This window comes from Lineus longissimus, chromosome 8 (genome assembly GCF_910592395.1).
Source record: "Lineus longissimus chromosome 8, tnLinLong1.2, whole genome shotgun sequence".
NCBI lineage: Eukaryota > Metazoa > Nemertea > Pilidiophora > Heteronemertea > Lineidae > Lineus > Lineus longissimus.
Window position 1 is genome coordinate 897,389 of NC_088315.1, and position 25,591 is coordinate 922,979.

At 40.9% G+C, this 25,591-nt stretch overlaps 1 protein-coding gene across 6 annotated transcripts in view; it reads right to left on the reverse strand.

Annotated features, from left to right (window-relative positions):
* The window catches only part of LOC135491984 (uncharacterized), a 201,476-nt gene that overhangs the window by 122,630 nt on the left and 53,255 nt on the right, over window positions 1-25,591 (reverse strand). For 5 of the 6 annotated variants that reach the window (XM_064778009.1, XM_064778010.1, XM_064778016.1 and 2 more), the window contains exon 2: window positions 24,612-24,721. The exons of the other annotated variant lie outside the window; for it this stretch is intronic. The gene's annotated coding sequence lies outside the window, so the exon portion shown is untranslated. The remainder of the gene's footprint in view (window positions 1-24,611; window positions 24,722-25,591) is intronic. 6 annotated transcript variants of the gene reach the window in all.

Consider the following 25,591-nt stretch of genomic DNA (forward strand, 5'->3'; position numbering starts at 1 on the left):
AGGTGGCAAAGTGATTAGCTGAAATAGTTCCAAGTAATCGTATATTTCCATAGTTGTACAGATTTTTCTCAACATATCGTATGCATATACCTCAGTGATATAAAAGATTATCTTTGCAGTTGATTTAACGTTTGAATGACCTTTTTTAAAAAGTTTTTCAAAATCGAGGTCAGCAGGGTCAGACACAATCATTTATTGTTTTGAAAGACTCCGGCAGGGTCAAAAGAAACAGTTGTTGGCGCCGATGATGTCAGCAATATGGCGAATTTCCGCCCCACCCGTGAGATTTGCTCTCGTCACGTCATGAGCACATGGAACTGCTAGTGAACCGTGCTCAATATGTACCGGCTACCGCTCTCTCCATCATCAACGACGATATATGTCGGTGCCGGCCGTGCGAGGTCGTTTCAATGAAAAAGACGCACGCCACTGCCGTACCGGTACCTGAGAAAACTTGCCGTTTTAGGCAGATTTGCGATGATTGAAACAATACATCTACCTCATAATTCATGTACTCGAACGCCCGGAATCAGTATGTGCTGGAGTTTGAAAAGTTTGGGTGCGGGGTATGATAATGATGATAATGAAAATGTTTACATCTGTACATGGATGATTAGATAACAAGACAGGGAAGAAGAAAAAAAGAAAAAAAAATTCGGCAGATTCACCGGGCGTCGAACCCGTGACCAGCCGATCCACAGTCAAACACCTTCAGCGCTGAACCGTCAAGGCTTTCATGTTGAAATGGAGATTTTATTCGCCTCTTATATGCGGTATGCAAACGAGCGCGCCACAATAGTGACAAGGTCGCGCAGGTGGCAAAGTGATTAGCCGAAATAGTTCCAAGTTATCGTATATTTCGATAGTTGTACAGATTTTTCTCAACATATCGTATGCATATACCTCAGTGATATAAAAGATTATCTTTGCAGTTGATTTAACGTTTGAATGACCTTTTTTAAAAAGTTTTTCAAAATCGAGGTCAGCAGGGTCAGACACAATCATTTATTGTTTTGAAAGACTCCGGCAGGGTCAAAAGAAACAGTTGTTGGCGCCGATGATGTCAGCAATATGGCGAATTTCCGCCCCACCCGTGAGATTTGCTCTCGTCACGTCATGAGCACATTGAACTGCTAGTGAACAGTGCTCAATATGTACCGGCTACCGCTCTCTCCATCATCAACGACGATATAAGTCGGTGCCGGCCGTGCGAGGTCGTTTCAATGAAAAAGACGCACGCCACTGCCGTACCGGTACCTGAGAAAACTTGCCGTTTTAGGCAGATTTGCGATGATTGAAACAATACATCTACCTCATAATTCATGTACTCGAACGCCCGGAATCAGTATGTGCTGGAGTTTGAAAAGTTTGGGTGCGGGGTATGATAATGATGATAATGAAAATGTTTACATCTGTACATGGATGATTAGATAACAAGACAGGGAAGAAGAAAAAAAGAAAAAAAAATTCGGCAGATTCACCGGGCGTCGAACCCGTGACCAGCCGATCCACAGTCAAACACCTTCAGCGCTGAACCGTCAAGGCTTTCATGTTGAAATGGAGATTTTATTCGCCTCTTATATGCGGTATGCAAACGAGCGCGCCACAATAGTGACAAGGTCGCGCAGGTGGCAAAGTGATTAGCCGAAATAGTTCCAAGTAATCGTATATTTCGATAGTTGTACAGATTTTTCTCAACATATCGTATGCATATACCTCAGTGATATAAAAGATTATCTTTGCAGTTGATTTAACGTTTGAATGACCTTTTTTAAAAAGTTTTTCAAAATCGAGGTCAGCAGGGTCAGACACAATCATTTATTGTTTTGAAAGACTCCGGCAGGGTCAAAAGAAACAGTTGTTGGCGCCGATGATGTCAGCAATATGGCGAATTTCCGCCCCACCCGTGAGATTTGCTCTCGTCACGTCATGAGCACATGGAACTGCTAGTGAACCGTGCTCAATATGTACCGGCTACCGCTCTCTCCATCATCAACGACGATATAAGTCGGTGCCGGCCGTGCGAGGTCGTTTCAATGAAAAAGACGCACGCCACTGCCGTACCGGTACCTGAGAAAACTTGCCGTTTTAGGCAGATTTGCGATGATTGAAACAATACATCTACCTCATAATTCATGTACTCGAACGCCCGGAATCAGTATGTGCTGGAGTTTGAAAAGTTTGGGTGCGGGGTATGATAATGATGATAATGAAAATGTTTACATCTGTACATGGATGATTAGATAACAAGACAGGGAAGAAGAAAAAAAGGAAAAAAAATTCGGCAGATTCACCGGGCGTCGAACCCGTGACCAGCCGATCCACAGTCAAACACCTTCAGCGCTGAACCGTCAAGGCTTTCATGTTGAAATGGAGATTTTATTCGCCTCTTATATGCGGTATGCAAACGAGCGCGCCACAATAGTGACAAGGTCGCGCAGGTGGCAAAGTGATTAGCCGAAATAGTTCCAAGTTATCGTATATTTCGATAGTTGTACAGATTTTTCTCAACATATCGTATGCATATACCTCAGTGATATAAAAGATTATCTTTGCAGTTGATTTAACGTTTGAATGACCTTTTTTAAAAAGTTTTTCAAAATCGAGGTCAGCAGGGTCAGACACAATCATTTATTGTTTTGAAAGACTCCGGCAGGGTCAAAAGAAACAGTTGTTGGCGCCGATGATGTCAGCAATATGGCGAATTTCCGCCCCACCCGTGAGATTTGCTCTCGTCACGTCATGAGCACATGGAACTGCTAGTGAACCGTGCTCAATATGTACCGGCTACCGCTCTCTCCATCATCAACGACGATATAAGTCGGTGCCGGCCGTGCGAGGTCGTTTCAATGAAAAAGACGCACGCCACTGCCGTACCGGTACCTGAAAAAACTTGCCGTTTTAGGCAGATTTGCGATGATTGAAACAATACATCTACCTCATAATTCATGTACTCGAACGCCCGGAATCAGTATGTGCTGGAGTTTGAAAAGTTTGGGTGCGGGGTATGATAATGAAAATGTTTACATCTGTACATGGATGATTAGATAACAAGACAGGGAAGAAGAAAAAAAGAAAAAAAAATTCGGCAGATTCACCGGGCGTCGAACCCGTGACCAGCCGATCCACAGTCAAACACCTTCAGCGCTGAACCGTCAAGGCTTTCATGTTGAAATGGAGATTTTATTCGCCTCTTATATGCGGTATGCAAACGAGCGCGCCACAATAGTGACAAGGTCGCGCAGGTGGCAAAGTGATTAGCCGAAATAGTTCCAAGTAATCGTATATTTCGATAGTTGTACAGATTTTTCTCAACATATCGTATGCATATACCTCAGTGATATAAAAGATTATCTTTGCAGTTGATTTAACGTTTGAATGACCTTTTTTAAAAAGTTTTTCAAAATCGAGGTCAGCAGGGTCAGACACAATCATTTATTGTTTTGAAAGACTCCGGCAGGGTCAAAAGAAACAGTTGTTGGCGCCGATGATGTCAGCAATATGGCGAATTTCCGCCCCACCCGTGAGATTTGCTCTCGTCACGTCATGAGCACATGGAACTGCTAGTGAACCGTGCTCAATATGTACCGGCTACCGCTCTCTCCATCATCAACGACGATATAAGTCGGTGCCGGCCGTGCGAGGTCGTTTCAATGAAAAAGACGCACGCCACTGCCGTACCGGTACCTGAGAAAACTTGCCGTTTTAGGCAGATTTGCGATGATTGAAACAATACATCTACCTCATAATTCATGTACTCGAACGCCCGGAATCAGTATGTGCTGGAGTTTGAAAAGTTTGGGTGCGGGGTATGATAATGATGATAATGAAAATGTTTACATCTGTACATGGATGATTAGATAACAAGACAGGGAAGAAGAAAAAAAGAAAAAAAAATTCGGCAGATTCACCGGGCGTCGAACCCGTGACCAGCCGATCCACAGTCAAACACCTTCAGCGCTGAACCGTCAAGGCTTTCATGTTGAAATGGAGATTTTATTCGCCTCTTATATGCGGTATGCAAACGAGCGCGCCACAATAGTGACAAGGTCGCGCAGGTGGCAAAGTGATTAGCCGAAATAGTTCCAAGTTATCGTATATTTCGATAGTTGTACAGATTTTTCTCAACATATCGTATGCATATACCTCAGTGATATAAAAGATTATCTTTGCAGTTGATTTAACGTTTGAATGACCTTTTTTAAAAAGTTTTTCAAAATCGAGGTCAGCAGGGTCAGACACAATCATTTATTGTTTTGAAAGACTCCGGCAGGGTCAAAAGAAACAGTTGTTGGCGCCGATGATGTCAGCAATATGGCGAATTTCCGCCCCACCTGTGAGATTTGCTCTCGTCACGTCATGAGCACATGGAACTGCTAGTGAACCGTGCTCAATATGTACCGGCTACCGCTCTCTCCATCATCAACGACGATATATGTCGGTGCCGGCCGTGCGAGGTCGTTTCAATGAAAAAGACGCACGCCACTGCCGTACCGGTACCTGAGAAAACTTGCCGTTTTAGGCAGATTTGCGATGATTGAAACAATACATCTACCTCATAATTCATGTACTCGAACGCCCGGAATCAGTATGTGCTGGAGTTTGAAAAGTTTGGGTGCGGGGTATGATAATGATGATAATGAAAATGTTTACATCAAAGAATCAGACACCGACACTCTCCCCAAGTGAACTCTAGTTGTAATAGAACAGGCTCCATCAGAGAGTTTTTGGATTGAACTTTTCATTCACGTATGCGCCAAGGGTCATTCTTTATACTCCACATAGTAAGAAATACTACAATCTCATAACTAGCAAGGAAACCATCTCAGAGTAAAAACCGTTACCATCTAACCTTTGATCAAATGAAAAGAAACACCATCATATCATATTGGATATCAAAGAAGTGCTCTGGCTCGTTGTAATCGGTATGTGGTTAACTTGTGTGATGATGAGAGGTTTTCAACCTCATCATTCATTTTTTTGTCTAAACATCGTACATAATACTCAATATTGGGAAACCGTGTAGTATAAATTGGAATTCGAATTGAAAAATACTTATGATGAGGGCTAATGATAGCTATTTGCTAAAAGCTTTACGATGAGCCAACCACGTCTTTGAAAGGCACGTTTGCCAACACCATTCTTGATTCCGTTAAGCTAGCGTGTAGAAAGTAGCAGGTGTTTTAACTTCAAATGCTGCTGGTAATCAAGTCCTGAAGTTAGCCAAGTTTTACAACTTTAAGCATTTTATATCACCTTACTGGGTGATAGTGAAATGAGTGGAACGTGATGAGTCAGCAGTTGTTATTTGTATTTAAAGTGATGGGTCAGGTATTCGAACATGATACATTGGTGCTAATACTTTCCTGACGCTAACTGGCATTAACTTAACACGCCTATGGTATTTGCTACCACCTAGCAGGGTGAGGGTACAGAAAGCTTCAATCATCGTTACCTAGCTCCAAGACAAGTGGTTTATACATGCACAAGTCATAGAATTGGTGAAATTGAGCAAGCCTGAGTGTATCTGAAAGTAAAAGTTAAACGTCATTTGATGGGATTGGTTTCCTGTCAATATCCGTTTGTTTCTTATAGTTTTCTCATTGTAACTAAGTCGTGCATGTAACAGACACGTTAGTGGTAAGAATGTCCATCTGGTTTGCAACACTTCCGATACATTTCGTTCTATCCACGTTAGCGTCCGACGTTCGTTCATCCCCCTGAAGTTTATAGTAGCTATAATACCATGGAAAACTGTGCTTCACAAGAGCAGGACTTTCACTACTAGCTCTACCTTTTACGGTACATGCTAAACTGTTTTGCTCCTTAACCTAAGGCGTTTATCGGCAACCTAACGCCAGCACCGTCACAATGGCCAACTAAAATCGTTTGAAGAACCAAAAGTAACTGCCATCCAGGCATGAGACTTTCAGTCGGGAACTAATTCTTAAGGTTGAGTAAACCCCTCGTTGGGATTTTTTCAATGGATACTTTGACTGAAATGAGGGTGTACTGGTGACTCATCTGCCACGCTTGCATTGTATTCAATTCGTTGCGTAATTATAAAACATATCTTGGGCCGCAAGTTACAGCTGGACAATATTGAGCTAAGTGGCTGTGTTGTCATTGGCAAGATTTGAAGCCTTAGTCATCACTGCTTGAAGGGCCAATTCGATTTCAGATACTTGTCAGGCTTAACCTGATGTATGTAACTAGTAGATCACCCCAGCTCAATATTTAGTAGCTATTCCGCTGGTTGCCTCAAGTAAAGGTATCCGTGGAGATCGTTAATACTGCCAAAGAGATTTCACAGATATACAAGTCTGGTTTGGAATGGGAATGTTGGCAATACCAAACTCTAAGGAAATCTAATACATGATGGAAGAATTTCGCAAGATTTCGAGAACGTCACATTCGCTCGGGCAGCACGACGTTGCTGTCATCATAGCTCGTAACTCGGGCAATCGAGATACTATCTCGGGTGATCGAATTATTTATCTCGAGTGATCGAGATAATACGTCCATCGATCGAGATATTTCCTACAACTGTAACACTGCTGTAACATATAGTGTGTACCTTTGTAAAACTTAAAAGTCAGGATGGCGACCTCGAATTGACAGCTGGTTGTATCTTCACCACCAGCATCTCGGTTTCACCTACCTATTCAAACAAGCTTATCAGTCATTAAAAATGGATTGCAACTTCATCCCAAACCAATCAAACTTTCTTTTAATTTTCTCAACTGCCGCGAAAGCCACGATAAAATGTCACTGATTTTGTTTGAATGCGTGACTAACTTCAAGCTAACAAGCTAACAATAGCGAGATAGAGACCCTGAATAAACCCCCACTGCAAATTGCCAACGAAACATGAGATTGAAAACGTCAAATAATTATAGTGCATGATTGTAAAGGGGTGTACATTACAGTGTAAGCATGAATTCCATTCCACATGGCGAGATGCGATTGAAATTTCACAGCCAGTGTGACTAATGCATGCACGAGCAGCTATGATGTCCCTGATTGTCGAGCCTTCCTATTGTCTTTTTAGTTACAGTATGTGGAGCATCTGACTCAAAATCGACAGTCTAGCCTACTGGGATTCGTTGATCAAATTGAAGTGGAAAATTAAAACAAAATTCTATGGTTAGGAAATCACATTGTAATCGTTCACGATGGAGTAGGGATAAGTAGGCTGTGACCAAGTCCTAACCACTAGGGTATATCTGCCGCATCAGCAGAATATAACAATAATATCATGTCATGATCGCGACTGTGACAAAATACCTAATCAGAATCATGCCATATGAAATTATAATCACAGGTTAGACCATTGTGATGGGAAGTTATCCAATTTTCCGCTTAGTAGTTCCTAACCGACCTCTTTTGTTTTTGAACTTGGGCAGCCATTGAGGTGTGAAAAGAGATGGATGGAGTAGGGTGCCATCCAGGCTGATAGATAGAGCGGCCCGGTGTCTGGCATGGGTCAAGGACTTGATTAATAACGCCACTCCAGGGACGATTGTCACTCGATATCGATGACAAGGAGTTCAGACCTCGGGGCTTACACACAATGACTGCTTTAATTGTGTTTGCTAATTAAGATGTTTGAGATAGATTGACGACTTAATTTACAAGGGTCGTATGGTTGCATTGCCCAATGGCATTGGTGGAAGGATGGCTAGAATCGGTACCTCCATCAATTGCCTGTCATGGCTTACCTGAAAAGACGTGTATATCTTCTTCTAACATCTTTTCAGAGACTCCCGAAACCCGAGTAAGATACCGCTGCCTAACCCCCAGCCCCATCGCATTGTAGAAGAACACTTCAGGGGATAAACTGGCACTATCACGATATAAAACATGGGGTACCTTACTAGAGACATTCACGATTGGTTTACTTGTCTAGCATGCTTTGATCAATGGCCAGAATATTGGTCCCTGAATAGCTTTACAAATGAGGGGTCCTCGAAACTGAACCGATCTGGGCATCCCAGAAAAAACTCTGCATTCATAAGCGTTGAGTAGTGAAGGTGATATCAGTTTCATCCCACGTGCAACTGCAGGTAAAAGCTGCACACCTTTATACCCCTTTATGGTAAGACACTAGCCTAACAGCATCATTAATTCGATTGTCATTCAGCATCTTCAAAACAAAGACCTGGATGCCCAACCCTGTGGGACACTCATGCATTGTCTTCCTAACTTTGAAATTCCTTTTGATGCCTAATGCATTCAAGGCATTTCTGGGGCAGCTTCTTCAAACAACCTTTCACGATGATTCACAGCACTGTCTTAATTTCTTGCTAATTTGTTTTATAACTGTATTTTATATCCCGTCCGATGTCCTATTTTAACCTTAGGAGATGATAGCTCATAAAATCCTCATTGTAAATTGCCGGAATTAAACTTCATTGATGAAGGCAATTGGCCAACAAGAATACTACTACGTGTTTTGGAGTGTTGCTGGTACTTTCAATCACGACTATCCCCTTAGTCAATACAACAACAACTAATTCTTTTGTACAATCCGATATGGATATAATTCCAAACCATGGTTTCGGAACACACTTGCTTCGATATCAGTTATTCTAGCAGTCAGTTTTGCAGTTTAAGATATTTGAAATCAAATGTGTCAAAAGACTAATAATGAAACACGCAGTAGCGAGACGACCGTACACGCGTTTGCTGCGGTTGAAGCAAAGATCTTTGGGGCATTAGCGATATGAATCATACAGCGTAATAATAAATTCATAAACTAAAACTAAAGATAATGAGTGTATTGATTGTCTCGTCAAACAACACAGGTGTCTTTATAGCTTCAGTGATTATAAGGCAATACATTCAGCAGGAAGAAGGGCACGGTGTATACGATGCATCCGCTCCTACTGGTAAATATGCATTTGTATCTCTTGGACTAGACAACACGCATTAGAAGGAGTGTAGACACGAAATCTGTCCTTCAGTAACATGTCCTCAGCGTCCCAAAACAAACATACAACAACTGAAGGACAAAATTAGCACCATGAGTGGTGAACACAGTTCTGACCTGGAAACGTAAACTTCGTTACGGGTTACGGGGGTACGGAAAGTACTGCAGCTTTACAGCTGCCATCAGTACTCTTCGCATGTTAATCACTTGTTTAACTAATTATCTAGTTAACCATCCAGCTGCCAAACGGCTTACCTAATTGAGCCATGGAGAAACAGTCACCATAAAGGCACCAGTTTCTCACTAAGCACTTTCTCAATGTCCTACGGCAGTTAATGACCTTCCATTCCAACTCATATCCTCGATTGTTCTTAACTATAAGGCGGTAAGGGAGACCATTGTTCTTCGTACTCTAACTAAGAGTTCAAGAGGACACCCTTGGCCCAAAGGAACGCTCAAGGTAAGGGTCGTTAATGGTCCATAATCTTAAGACTTTACAAAGCGATCAGAAATCGCCACATTTAACAAAGCAGCTTGAAATTGGCATGTTTGAATTCGGTGGCCAAATTAAGATTAACAAGCAAAGAGAGTAATTGTCAGCGTGCAACTTCTACATCAGGGTTAAATAGGGTGCCACCTTGATTAGTTTGCTAAGGAACCTCTCAGCAGCCTTTCTTAAATGTTTCTTAATTAGGAACCAGGTATCGAGACACTGGCCTCTAGCTATTACCAATAGTTCAAGGTACCCTTTAGTAACCTAATTTACGTATGCGATGCGAAAATATCCTAGTTGTTTACAACCTTGATATGATGATGTGACCTGCATAAACATCATCACTTTCGTCATTCGTCTAATTCTTAATATGTCAGGGTGGCATCTAAGATATTTCAAAAGAATACACTTGAACTCATCAAAACATACATTGCTCAAAATGCAAATGTAGACGCTCACTACGGTCTGGGAAGAATGACACGTCGATTGTCATTCTCATGATGAAGTAGCGTCAAGAGAGTGACGATCGACGTGATGATTAACAAACAACCTCAACTACAACAGCAATTGGAACCAAGGGAACAAAAAATGAAATGGGGTAGAGGTATAAAAAGTAGTAGAGGCATAAAAAGTAGTAGTAGTAGAGGCATAAAAAGTAGTAGAGGCATAAAAAGTAGTAGAGGTATAAAAAGTAGTAGAGGCATAAAAAGTAGTAGTAGTAGAGGCATAAAAAGTAGTAGAGGCATAAAAAGTAGTAGTAGTAGAGGCATAAAAAGTAGTAGAGGCATAAAAAGTAGTAGTAGTAGAGGCATAAAAAGTAGTAGAGGCATAAAAAGTAGTAGTAGTAGAGTCATAAAAAGTAGTAGAGGCATAAAAAGTAGTAGAGGTATAAAAAGTAGTAGATGCATAAAAAGTAGTAGTAGTAGAGGCATAAAAAGTAGTAGAGGCATAAAAAGAAGTAAACATCATACTAACAAGAAACCTTCACGCAATCCGCTGCCTGCTCCCGAAAATTCGCACCCACTCATAAACTGATCACAATTTAATAATTCACTTTCAGCTAGTCCCTTTTGGATACATCACAGAAAGTGTACTACCATGATGAGTTGATTAACTTAAAAATCAATCATTCACAGTATTCCGATTCCGATTCACTAAGTTTAGAATTTGAAATATAAATTGCCAGTGTCCCTCACTGTCACAAAGGGCCACTCCATCAGGAGTCACAATTATTCCTGCATATGTGTGAATACTATTGCTGACATTCATGTTCCATTCACTAGTTCAAAATTTCAAGTCTCTAAGCCAAAGGGGACCAATGCACGAGAAGTCACTATCATCCAAATATATACTGCATACTATCGTTGCGTCTATTGACAAGTAGATGATATTACTTGAAATATCTGGTTCTGGCAGTGTCCCTTGCCGACACGTTATATGGAACCATACCATTGAGTCCCAAATCGATAGTGAGATCACCCAATCAAGATTATCTCGGTACAGTCGTAACGCATCAAATCACTACCCGTCAAACATCAGCCTTAGTATAATTTAATTGATCTGGAAAAGGTGAAGCCAAGGCTGTCGACCCCCAAGGGGAGAACTGAGATAATGACACAGTCGCTTCCCCAGTCCCGGCGGCTTCCACAATTCAGTCAGAATGGCAGGAGTAAAATGTGCCACTACGAACAATCAGAATGCCCATCAGGCATGGATTGCACTTTTTGAAAATTCATTCATTGCTGTTGGTAGGGCAGGTGGGTGGCTTCAGGGGACATGACGTATGTTGTGTTTGTTTCCAATATGACTAGATTAATAACTGGTCGACCCATACTGCCACTAAAATTAGAATCTATTACATTTTTTTTTATATTTCAGATTCTGTAATGACTAAATTTTTGTTTGGTTTTATCCATTTGCAGATGCCATGAGCAACACAACTTTTTGCTAATGTTGGATATACCCACAAGGCACAATTACACCAGATAGTCTGAGATAGTCGTTGAGGAATAAAAGGGTACAACACAATTTTATTCTGGTCATCCATGTATACTTCTAGCGATGACGGCATATCACCATCTCACATGACACAAGGTCAGAAAGCATCCAAGGAACCGCTGTCATTATGCATCCATGACCCTGCAGCATGTTTCTTCAACTTGTTCTGAAGCTTTTGTACGAACCACAACTCAGGTTTTTGCTTTGCTATTGAAAAACCATTCTTACACCAAGGCCATCTAATACGTCTAAGGCAATGCACATCTCTACAAGCTGTGTATTCTAACGTAAGTTGACAATGCATCCATATGAATTGTTAGTGCACTAGCGGACCTCAATTCATACAAAGTATCCTAAGAAAGCTTTTTTCACGGACGTATGTGTTGTTAGTAGCGGTAGCGTCAAGATGGCAACAAAAAGGTTGTCCATTTAGTTGATTAGAATATGTCGTGTGTGATGGCACTGTCAGATCTCTGGTGATCGGATATCTGGCAGTTAAGGCGATTTGTAAGACATCTTCTACACAATCAGTGTGACCTTCTGAAACTCCGCTCACTACATATTGCATGAACACTGCCACTTATTCTCGTTGTCTGTGTTCTTGAATAGCCTCACACTTCTCACATTAAAACTTCGACCATCTGTGAAAATGATGTAACCCTTACCCTTACTATTTAATCCTATTTTCCAAAATTCTGTCCTATTTTTGATATTTTGATGTTTTTGCACCAATTAAGAGGGACACCACTACATGGCGAGACCAATGCACACTATTTAGCAACTGATGCACGGTATTCGGTAGATCATTAGTGTCAAGCGCTATATCTTCTCTTCCTTTGTTGTTTTGTTCAATTACTGACTTCCCTTCCCTTTCATGAAGAAACAATTGTTTTAGCTTCAAAAGATATCCTGGATCGATACATTATTAAACGGCACCGCTGTTTCTTTAACGCAGGTCGATATGTTTTTCATCTTTTTTGTTCAGTGATGGATGAGATTTCATCAGCTTGGCATCAACACTGGAGTGGCATGTACATGGTAACTTTAAAAGAAAACCGGTACTTCCTAATTTTGAAAACGGAAAACATTTGAGATACTGTCCGGGGAAGAAATCGAAGACCATTATGTTAAATCACAATTCGTGTAATAATACACCTCACCGTCGAATTACACTGGTTCACCGAAGAACAATGGTGAACCCCAGAATAAATATTGTGAAACAAGGCAGTGAACTTGTTCATTCCATTAATTGAAATTTTCTATAAAGACCGCGCAGCTGATTTAAGTATGACTAATGCCTGCTGAGAAACGTGTGCCATTATGGACCATGGACCCCGCGGAAACACCAATCGATGCGACATCATCCTTGGGCGTTTTTGCAATTAAATTTCTCCAAATTATCTTGTCTTCTCACCGGTATTAAGTGCTGCGTTTGATTTTTAACTCGTCTCAATTTGTGGCGTGACTCGATCATGTCTATCTTGATCGCTTAGTTGTAAAATCCGTGTTAGTTGGAGTAGGAATACGCACGACTATAAACGTCATACGTGACCTCTTTATGGACGCCTACTCGAATCTGCTAAGAAAATTTATAAAAAAACTTATCAAAGCCTTTTATAACTTTTCAAACAAATAGTGGTTAACCTATCCTTTTGATACAAATATACGTCATACATTCGCAAAGGAAATCTGTCTGAAATTTCTTCAGTCTCGTTTTAACAGACAGATATTTTGAAGCTTCTAACTGGCATGAAGGAATTTTGAAAAAAGATAGTATTGCCATGAGAGATTTGAGTGAACCGCGTACACACAGTCTTGAAACCGACTCAGAGCAAACGCTGTGTTCACCAATAATTCTTGAGCTGAAAGTTACTAATGCATGGTACATGCCCACGTCTCGTCAATACACTTGGTTACCTTATCCTAGTTCAAAGCGCCAGTTATAGATAATATAACTTTTATGGCAGAAATAGATATCAGCAAGGATATATCATTGATACACCTGACATGAATGATGTGAATGACATTAATGTGTTTTCATAGGATATCCACCAACGGATCAGTCAGAACCAAAACATGATAATCGATCATCGCTGATCAGAATAGACCATCGCCTCCAGGGCTGTCAGCGTATCTAGTAACTTGTAAATGGGTGGGAAATGTTCAATTGTCATAAGATGTTGGTTTGTATGCACTGGAACTGACAAATGTATGGTTCATAGTTTAATAGAAACGAGCCACTTGGTACAGTTGACAGTAAATTACTTTCAAATACAGCTCAATATCACATTTGATCACTGACAGGTGGAACTCATTCAACCATCTCGTTCCCAGTTATTTCTAGCCTTCTATTACATGCGTTGAAGCGCTTTGCACGCGGAAGAACAATCGTCATGACAAAGCTTGCAAGGTGCTATGATTAGTCTCCATTGTGTGACTGGACAATTCCGTTGAGTTTACATCTAGATGGCATATTATATTACAAATCCTATCTATGTTTGCCCAGTCCTGGCTTGGCATGAGATGGAATATCACATAACGGCAAAAATGTAAATAAAAGGCGCGCCATCGACTGCACGGGCGACAACATTGTAATTCTAAGAATTGCGGACTCCTTGTTCATTAAATTTCAATTGAAATGATGACAGTTGAGAAAAACATTTGTCAAGCTATTTGAATCACGATGGAAGGCGTTAAATCGGGCGCTTAGCAGAGACAAAGTGTCTACAATTTATGTAAACGGTCATATGGAAAGTGGAAATGGAAACTAATTACAACTTGCTGTTTGGCGAGTACGTGGTAGGGCAGCAGCCTTCATGACCCGTTAATGTTATTCAACTATCTATCAGATCGATCTATCTATCTATCTATCTGTTTTTCAGAAACAAGTCTCTTTCCACATGCTCGAACGATTCTACAGATCGAAGTCCGTCCTTTTGCCTCACCTGTCTCTCTTGGTGTGGCCTGATGGAGGAGTGGTGGCCAAACTCAGGAGTATCCCACACTATGAATGCCATGATTCACTCTTTGACTCATTGTTTGATCGACATTGCAAAGCAAACCGATCCAGAGTTATCAAATTGTTGAGGTGTCTCCCAATGCACCGGGGACCCGCGAGGGGACAAAGGAACTACTTACCACAATGGTCTGAGATGGCGTGAAGGACTGATGAAGTATTTGGGGAATTTATTATCAGAGTTAGTGCCTCCTTGATTCAAATGGCGAGCGGTGTGCGATTTCAGGAGATTAAATGATGACTTGTTTAGTGTCTACATCGTCTGGATTCGCTCTGTAATCTTGATTTGAGAGGATTTGCGTTATTTGTGGGATTTAACCAATCCTGGATTAAACTGAATAGAATCTTCATGTACTGGAATAAAAGTCTTTGCAATATAACCATGTTTCATTTTATTTCCAAATGTTTATCTTATTTAAGCATGAATGAAAGATGAATGATCCCACTGGGATTCCAGCATGCCTTTCAAATGCAACTATGCAGCTTTTCTGAAATTGGTCGATAGGGCAAAAGAAAAGTGCTCCGGATATCAGTGACCTAATGCGGGAACGTTTGGTTGGTTGGACTTTAAAAAGTGGGGAGGGAAAAATTGGTGTGTGTGGAGGGGGGATGACGACATGAAGACCTACGAAAGACCAACAGCCAAAACAATTCACATACAATAATGTCAAAGCTCAAAGCAGCAAAAAATGCCCCTGTATTGCATATATAACCTTTCCTCCTGCGCCCAACACCATGTTTTAAGACAAGAGGTCTTTCTTTGAATACGAAGTGACAGTTCCACTTAGGACCTTCTGACAACGGATACTGGCTAATTGAGATGCAAACTCGTTACTTCTCCTCGAAACTCCATCAATATTTAAGTTGGCATTAAGTACTGTCGTGCCGATCTTCAAGTAGGATGTGCTCTGACAATACTTAACTCGACTTTGGAGTTACGTGCAAGAACATATGAAATGCCGGTAAAGGTATTCGTTGTGTAGGAACATAATAAGTGGAGGCTGAATTGCTGTTCAACATGGATACAAACTTCCTTATGATAGAACAGTTATTCTGGTGATTACTCAAGTCGCGCACGATCATCAAGTGCTGAGATTTGCCTCGTTCAACATCTCTGATGCCTTCACTCGCAAGAAAAGGGAGTCTCTTGGTACCTGTTTCAGCGGTATGACAGGGAAAACGCAATGTCCCCAAGGACCAAATTCATAACCGCCCAACGACACAACCCAGTCATTGAGAAAATGGATTACTGGCAAATCATCAGTACAAATAGGGAAGACAAATAGACAAACCGGGCTTATCCCACTTCAGCACCGAGCCCAATCCTTACAATGCAATGACAATAAGCCAATTTCTATTACACAATGATGTAATAGTTTTATGACAATGTCGGTGGATTAGCACCCTCCTGATGATGGCTAGTCCGGGGATTACACCATTAGTTATCAGCTAGCCATCTAGCCTGGAGGTGGGCAGTGAATTTGAGCCGGTAGATCAGACTGTTCGGTTACATCAAACGGAGAAGTCAGGTCCAAAAAAAATCAAATATCAAATATAGACCAATGGGCGCAATAACCCGGGTGATCAAATGCCGCAATTTTCATAGAAAATTAGAGTTGATGACACGTAATTATGAGTTTCTCATGTGATTGCTCTACCAAACATTTGGGTCTAATGTTTTCAAACACTTTGACGAAACTGCCTGGGTGTTGGTATGATTTGAAGCGGAAAGGACAGGGCAATTCGACCTGGCCGTCGAATATAGCATCCAAGGGAGATTTCAAGACAAACTGGATGACATTGTCGTAATGTGTGCGATATTGCTCGATATTAAAGTCTGGTGGCACATCAATCGAACCATCTTTTCTTCCTTTTTTTGTTCATGAAAATGGGTTGGCTTGTCACCAGAAAACGTGTGTAGGAATTTTCTGGCAATTTGAAAGAGAGATGTAGCACCGTATAGATAGAGGCAAGTGGATTTTTTTCAGATGCTCTATTAAACCTTTTCTCCGGTAAAGGATATTTTAAGCAGAAACATTGTCATTCCATAGCCACTTAACTAAATCCTTTTGATGATAAGCTAAAATTGGCTAAACGGCTATTAGGATAAGACAAGGACTCGTCTTTTAGGCTAACTGACACGATTCTCTAAATCAGAGCTTTTCACACCAAATGCTCTACGATAAACTGGTTACTCCTTGAGCATCACCTCCGGGTCCTGTCATCGATTATTTTAATACATTGCAATTACTAGATCCTAATGTAAGTCAATGAAACGGCTTATAACTAATACACTGGGCAACAGAGTCATTTGGTCTTTGTGTATCATTGCCTTGGGCAGTGTCATTACTGTCCGAGATTGTGACAGGAGGGTGGGAGAGACAGAGTCAATGGGGCTAGAAGCTCTTCAAAGGTTGGTGGAGAATGGTTGATATCTTGATCTGGTGATATGAAGAATATTTGCCATTGTTTCAGTTACTGTGCATGGGAAAGTAAAATAATGAGAAACTGAGGAATCGTTTGGATCAGATGCCGAGTAGGACGAAACTTTGGCTTCTCATGTGCACAGGTTTGGAAGGAAATAACATTGTTGTGGGTATGATGACATGTACATACACATGGAGATTTTAAAGATGATGGGACCAATGTTTTGTTTAAGTAATTACTGAAAAAGTAGGACAAAACCTCATGTGTCCTGTGCGTGTTAGTTTGGGAGGACGTATCATTGTTACAGACAGTACAATGTCTGTGAATCTGACATCTTCCTCCAGTCTGCTTCTAAACGATGCTAGGCAATCTGATAATAAGCTTGGCATTGATCTATGTAAGGGGCTTTAATCTCTTCAGATGCGTCCCTCGTAGGTGGTTGAACTGGAGGGATCAACTTCTAATTCTAACTTATTCGAGATGGGAACCATCTTAAAACAGCTAGCTATGACTCAGTTTGATAGCATTTTAAGTAAACATCAAGTAGTACACCCACGAACGGCAGCGCCCTGTCATCCAGTAGTCTTTAAACTCGTCTTTGTGGGAGTATCTGGTTTATCATCGTCCCTCCTGAATTACAACTGAATAGTAGCAATGTATTGTTTCAGGAAAACCTCTGACTCAGTGTGGTATTATTCTAAACATTAAGGGACGAAACATATCAAGATACAGGGGTCTTTAAAATCCTGCAGATTCACTTGGCGGTGCATTCTCAAAGGAATGTCCGCAAGGGATGAAATGACAGTTGATCCCTTCTTAAAACGCATCCGATGTTCCATTGAAAGGGATCCCACTTTCATGAGTAATACTGAAGTATGTCGACATTTCATTGATGAGCATAAATATAATATGCACAAGTAGTCTGAATCAACGACGATACAGCTTCAACATACCACATGACTTTGCATTCAATTAGCATTGAATTAGCTGTACGTTGCTTTTTACCGGCAGTTTTCATTTAATAATGATACTTAAACTTGTCACCTGGTCTTGTTCATTTTCTTCTCTCCCTCTATCATCATCATCATCATCATCATCATCATCATCATCATCATCATCATCATCATTGCTCACTAAACACCTACGAGGTTGTTATCTACAGTAGTGTTTCTTTAACAAAATAAACTTTCATTCATTGAATCACACATTCAATACGTTGGGGGGGGGGGGGGTCGGTCGAGAAACAGAACCCTTTGACTACTCACAGTCTTTCGTGCTTTCAAACCCTACTCTAATTTCTAATTTGATAAAGTAAAAGTTAATGATTGCTTCAACATCGTATGTGACAAGCAATTCAAAAAGAACACATGTTTCTACGCACTTGGATATCCAATTACCTCCGATTTTCTTCGAGTCTATTTTAGTATACTTGGTATATTATGCTAGTAGACTTAGCAGGAATTACTAGTACACTTAGGATGGACTGAACTAATTTCTTGTCGTGTTGGTCTCGTCTTCGTATCAAGTGTCCAATCTCTATTCAAGAGACGTACAAGATTTAAGCGATAAGATACGAAGGGACATCTTCTAATTGACTAATCACGTTAGAATTAGTATGGGTGTTTGATTGAAATAATAAGATAGTTGGACTCTCTAATCAGTAAGGAGGTAAAGCGTGATCTTATTAAAAGAAGACCTACATAATTATAGATCTATTCTTGTTCCAATGACTTGCGGACATACTTACAAGCAATAGACAAATTAACTTTAACTGTATGGACCATCGACTTCTAGATACTTTGTAGAAGAGGATCGAGGGAACACGTTTTACAACATTGTTCTAAATAAAGATGGCAGCAATGGCAGCTTTTACCGTGTCTCCTTTTGGCTTATGATTATATCCTTGTAGATATAATCGTAACTGTCAAACAGGTCGTCGATCTTGTGAAGAACTTAGTCATCATCAGATCACGAAGCCACTTCGCAAGAAAGTAGAAATGACACGAATGATCAAACCGTGATGACTTCGATTGGTCATCAGACCTTCTGCTCTTCCTCATAACTCAGCATCCCATAACGGCGCTTTGTCTGAGCAAGCATAACATTGACTAAAGACAATCTTAGTTTTATGAGACACTGAAAGAAGATGTCAAATTTCTCATCAAGCAGACAGTGAAACGTGCCCAACAGAGGACCACACATGTCCGTCTCACCGCGATTGCCTTAAGACAGGTCATCGTGCCTCTGCACCAAAACGACTTCAAATAATTCTTTGTCTAAAGGACCCTAATAGAGGCAGCCGCATAAACAGAGCGACATTTGTCAAATCCTCCAAGGAAGTCGTGGTCTGAATAACAAGGTGCCAAGAGGGTCTCGCCAAGGTGTTAAGACATTTACCTCACGCACAGAGGTTATGATAATGGCAGCATGCATTGGCGATTTACCTAATAGAGGGCATGGCCTTAACTCAATTTTCGTGATGGATTTCGGCCCAAGGATCTTCCTGAGGCAATATGGTCAACAAATTGTGTTGTGTGATGATTACTTGACATTGTCTGGAATAATACAGAGGTAAAAATGATTAGATTTGTGCTCGGGGCTGTGATGTGTCTACGGAAGACCTGCCGCGGTGGGCGCAGACATCTGGTCACGCTGGGCTTAAAACTCCGCGGCCTCCGGCGCCTAGGGCCGCACTGCAAGACAAATTACTCCAAAGGAAAACAATCTGATATTAAGGAACTCAGGGTGGAGGAGATGGGTTGTATTCTTATTGCCATCGATGTCCATTTATTGTAGCTAGCTTCTGGCGATTCTGAGACAGAAAGTGATATGAGATGTGGTGAAATTCTATATTCAGCTACCAAGACAATGTATTGATAATTAGGGCGAAACTTTTGATATGTTATTATCCGGAACCTGGTTACATAATAAAGAAACTCAGTTTGTATTCTCATCTGCACCAGGTCCATTTGCTTCCAGCTGCAGCTCATTGTCAAGGGCGGTGGCCAGTAATAGAAAACTCCCAATATCATAATTGCATATCTGGATAACGACATAATCTGCAGTTACAATGATCCTAAAAAGTGAAGCACTTTCAACGAACCTTTCAATTTCGAAATGGTAGGAGGTGAGAAGTCTACAATCAAGAGTGCCACGCGCATCCTGCCCTGACAGTCTCTATCCGCCGCCTAGAGCAGACCGGTCAACCCCACACTGCGGTGACTAGTCTCCTGTAGAGCCGGCTGGAACCGGCACTCTTAAGCCTTCCAGTCATATCGTTAAGGTCAAATTCATTTCAAAATTGAATTGTGAATTTGTAATTATACCCTAAGGAAGTGGTAAGCCGTTTAGATTTTCACAAGGAGATTGACATCGATGGAAAGCATTTGGAAAGTCAAGTCGACTCTTAAAAGCACTTGACTGATGTCTGTAATTGGAGAAGTCGAAACGTTCATTTTTCTCAATAGAAATGTATCAACTGCTTTACTTGCTTTTCACAGAGAACTGTGCTGCAGCTGCTGCAATGAACAATGGTAAATAGCGAGAACAGCTCAGAGATCAGTGAAAGCATTGGCAGTAGGAAAAAAACTCCGCCATGTTAGTTGACGAATAAAATCAGTCGCTAATTGCGACAATCTAGGATAAAACCGAAACGGTATCCTCGGCTATTTTGATTTCTGTTGAATTAGTTGATTAAAGTGCAATGACATTCACTTTATTTGTCATACCATCATTGAAATCAAATGTCCACCCACGACTGCTAGCTATATAACAGTGATGGGCATAGACAACACGGAGCATGTGCTAGTATAAGATAGTCTAAGATGGATGTGGACAGATATGCACTTTAATGATGAGGCAACACTGATGACAATATCAATTACAAAGGAACTCCGTGACTAGAAATGAAGATTTCTGTTGACAACCCAGTGAGTGGGGTCGGATTTTTCCTTTGTGTTATTGATGTGACCCCTGGAAAAGGGTCCTGTGTCATGTATATTACTCAATTATACCAGACACCATGCTTATCGTCTTTGGGATGATATTGGCTAATATTGCCGACTGTAGTAGGGGAATAATTGCGTTCTCAATAATGTATTCATATTTCACAGATCCCAGTCTTTGAATGATGATTGATATACAAACTCTGTTTTAGTTTTTCCATCTTTAACAAAGGAATATAAAGCTGGTATTTAGCTAGTTAGTTTGGTCGTAGCAGCTAATCACATTCTTTTTCATGGACGGACATCGATCAAACGGACCACTTTAAGACCCGGTTTTTAAATTCGAAACGTGCGTGTATCTTTTTGGAACTGGAGGCTTCCCTTCTGGTTAAAACAAGTCATGCCCAAAGAAATTGTCCAATGTATCAGCCGAGTTCCACCCTTGATAACATTATCCCACGCTCCCCTGCCCTCAACGCACATGCTTTGTCCTGCTTGTCAAAGCTATCATCTGGTCAGTGTCCACTGGACAGCTGACCCCCGCCCAATGCCAGATGACGCTGGGCTCGTCAATGAAGCAATGTCCACTAATAATAATACGTTCAATTGATTGGGAGACAGTGACTGTTGGAAGATTTAACAATACCCGATATGATAGTAAGAGATCTGAGGATGTAAGGCCAGGGTCATTAATTTGAGGGGCAGGCTCGAATGGATGGTGCCTGCGAATGAAGACGATATACTGTCATATTTCCAATGAATGACAGTTGGTCATCGTCGCTAAACAAAGGTAAAATATATCGTACCAGAACTACCCATCAATTAACCGGTATCACTGGTTACGATATTACTGGTTTTCATTCAGTTTTGTGCATTAGGAAATATCCTAATGCCATGGCATATTTGACGAACTACACTGTAAGTAAAAACACCAAAAACAAATTCTTCATCTCAACCAATCCGACGGACGATTGATAAACAACACCCTAAAGTATATTTAAGAAATACATACCTAACTATATGATAAGGCAGTTATATGATATTACAATTGATATGTATCTCCAAGTTATTCGTTAGACAACCGAACAGTCTTTGAAGCTTTAATCATGCTAAAAGGCATTTCTGATATAAACTGAAGAAAGGGAAAAGTATCCTAAAGACGTCAGCGTTACCCGAGTTGCACATATTTTCTTTAATTTTGTATAATGTCATCAGTCACTTGTCTAATCTTTTCGATTTTCCTCGTGTGAAATGTAGTCCCTTCGCCTGGGAGACAATCCTAGCTATTATTCTTTATGATTATGATCGTTAGATGTACAGCTAGAGAAACCATGCAGATAACGATCGTATTACGACATATAGGGTATATGACTAAAAAGTCAAAACGACAAGAAGATTTTGACAACAGTGAGTGTCAACTTCCCCTCGGCTTCCCACCAGAGCAAGCCCGCCCAATTTAACCAGTTATCAAACTATGCATTCTGGAAAAGCGCGCTTAATAGCCTGATGAAAATCCTCCAGGATACAAAACCCTTGGTCACAGTCAAACCCCGGTGGACTATTTACCAATGGAATAGCCCTTGAACTCTTGATATAGCACTGGAGTGGTCTAATGAGGGTAATCAGAGGTACCTTCTCTCAATATGGGGTCGATTGTCAGCGTTTACAAGCAGTTTATCGCATTAATAGGATGAATTTGTCATAGTTGGATTACAATCTGCCTGCAAGGTAAGGGTCATCCTACACCTGTCCCCCATCCGTTGAGGATGATAGTTCCTTTTCTGGATCATTTTGGGATAGCTTGACTAGGATTATTAAGCATGGTTAAATATAAGCAAGCTTTTTGTTGTGCCTTTGTAGATGTCATATTGTGTAGAAACGGATTATGAAGGTTTAAATTTAAAAAGCGATCCTGGTCAATAACCACATAACATTATTTCATTCTTGATACGAATACAAAGAGGACCAACACTAAAATAGCGTGATATCTCTTAACAAAAAGCCAATAATCATATCAGTATGAGAGACGCATCAAAGGATAAAACAGTGACGCACATACGATACTGAATTACTGACAATAACAACACAAAGTCAAGTAAGCAAATCAGAAGTTTGTTCACCACGATATCCCTTAAGTACAAACAAAAATAATTGAACTCCCAACTCAACTTGCAAGAAATTTGATTTGATTATCCATAACGCCCTAAGCTATAATATCCAACAATAGCATGTTATTAAACACTAAGTCAAAACCAACATATTATGATTTCCCATTGCTATAGAAGTCATATTTATCATACAGGACAACACAGGGAACACAGTTGCCTCGGGCGGTGCGCTTACCTCATCGAAATATCATATTCCGTTATGAAATTGGCTCGGAACATTCTAGACGCAGTCCTAGCCCTGTTTGATTATTTTTCATCAGTCGATGATATTCCCAGGTCAACAGTTTACGGCAAACATTATGAGAACTATCATGTTCCTTAAAGAGAAACCCACAGCTCATCCTTTGATTACTATGCCAACACAATGACGCACTTGGTGGTTCAGTTATCTAACCGATGTTGAGTTAAACTTGAAACAAAATCTTTGAAATGTAGTTGTTATGTGTTTCAACTTCGATAAAAAAGATTAGAATTAGAATTATTAGATTTGTTTACTTTGGCCTTAGGCTGTTTGTTTTGAGGCACTGGTTTTGTGATTATTAGGTTTCAGGTTTACCAGTTTAATGTCATAGCAGTACGTGTCACAGCCATACTGGCCTAGGGAATGATTCAATTACGGAGGATCGTAATTATATGATGGAGGAATAGTATGTTGTAAAGCGAAATACTTTTAAAATATCGTCTGGAGAGACATGTTATTTTGTCGATGTTTGATACACAGAGTGATTTAATAGCACCAGAAGGAAAGCGAATACTGCAGCAGCGGTAATGTTATTGTAAAACAAAACATGTGTGTGGGGGGGGGGGGGGGGGGCTCGACCAGAGCATCATTAGATACCATGAATATAACAAACTTGGCTTAACCCTCTTCTCAGCCAGGTGGTGAACAAGTAAGTATGGTTTACTCCTCGCAATATGCAAATCATTAACGAGATGGCTCTGCCAACAAAGGGTTAGCGGGATGGAACACTATTGGCTAAACAGTGTGACAGTGAGACTCATAGTTACGTCATCCACCTCTTACAACATTAGCATAGTTATTCACCTGCCGTCAACCTGACAAGTAACAGAGTTTGACACATAATTAAAAGTACCATTCCCAGGGGGAAATTTGTCCAATTCCTCTCGCCCGGGGTAGGAGGACTTTTTCTCGGCCATTATGCACCATGACAGCGTAGCATCACCAAGGTCAAAGGGCGCGCATTGTCACGTCATGGGTTGACGGGCGGTTCGCCTGAGACACAGCATGAAAGATGCGCTAAATGTTGAGATAAATTGGATTCAACGTATTCACTGTATGGACCCTTTTATCTGGTCTTCACCATTTTGATGTCCCTACCGACTCCCAGATAGGCAGCTGCTATTGTGTGCAGATCTCTTCGATAGACTCGCCAAGACGCTTTGACAAGCGTTGCTGCCGAGTTTGATAGCATTTAGTGATTGTTCAAGACTGAATATTGAATAAATGCGCTTAACAGGGGGAATAGGATTGACAGGTAGAGGACACGGAAATAGGGACCTTGTGATTCACTTTGTGCACCAAACTGCAATTGGATTAGAAAACGAGACTGGCATTAAGATGGCGACACAGACATTTGAAGAATAAATAGTATCACAGCCATAATCAACTTACCGATTAGGTATCTCATGCCCTATCGATATATCAACACGAAAACTCCATGTGAGTTATATCCTGAACTTAACACACCTCCGTGCCTCCTGAGAGTGGTATCCTTAGTTAGTCTGCAATAGAGAAAAGCGAGGAATATGGTCAGGAATGTTAAAATGGTCATCGACATTCGTTAATACTGGTAACAAAAACATTTCATATCAGGACGAGGCCATGATGGTTGATACACCCCCAGGATACAATAAAAGTGGATACATGTAAGTCTGCAATAGAGAAGCATGGAAGACTGGCAAGAGCAGCCAGCTCCTTGTGTGATAGGTGCCTGTAAGCATAACTCGGTCAGACTGCTTCTCGACTGCTTCTCAAATAAACGATACGAAGGTGTGAACTCCGGTCCTGAAGTTTTGCATCCTAAATGAACTTAAACAGAATGTGAAAAGCAATTTCCTTGATATGAAAAGCTAGTATTAGTATGCCTACGAGAGAGAGGATGCTTGATCAAGTCACAGCAGATGAAGAAATGGTACCCAAAGCTAATCCAAGCTAGATGAGATGCCAAACAAATTGACCGAGAAGTTCGCATTAACAACGGTACGATCCAGACTGAATCAGGTTGCCTACCAACGACAAGCAGTCTGCCATTAACAGAAGCTGCACAGAATTAGCCACAATTGGTCCTCAAATCGCTGTCAAGTGTGGGCTGCCCGGAAAGGCGGTCAGTTCTGCCCGGCGAACAATTAGGTGCTCCTACTCGAAGGAGTGAAGAAGAGGAGGACAATGATGCTCAAGATATGTTCTGGTATTATTATATTGGGAGGAAGGATGTAGGGGGATATTTGTTTGGGACGGGCGTAAATATGTTGTCACCATCATATGATGGATTGCATAGGTCATTCAAATTCGGATGTGAGGTGCAAATATAACTAACCTACAAAAAACAAAGGTTTTGGAAATAACAGAAAATATTCATTTTCTATACTTCA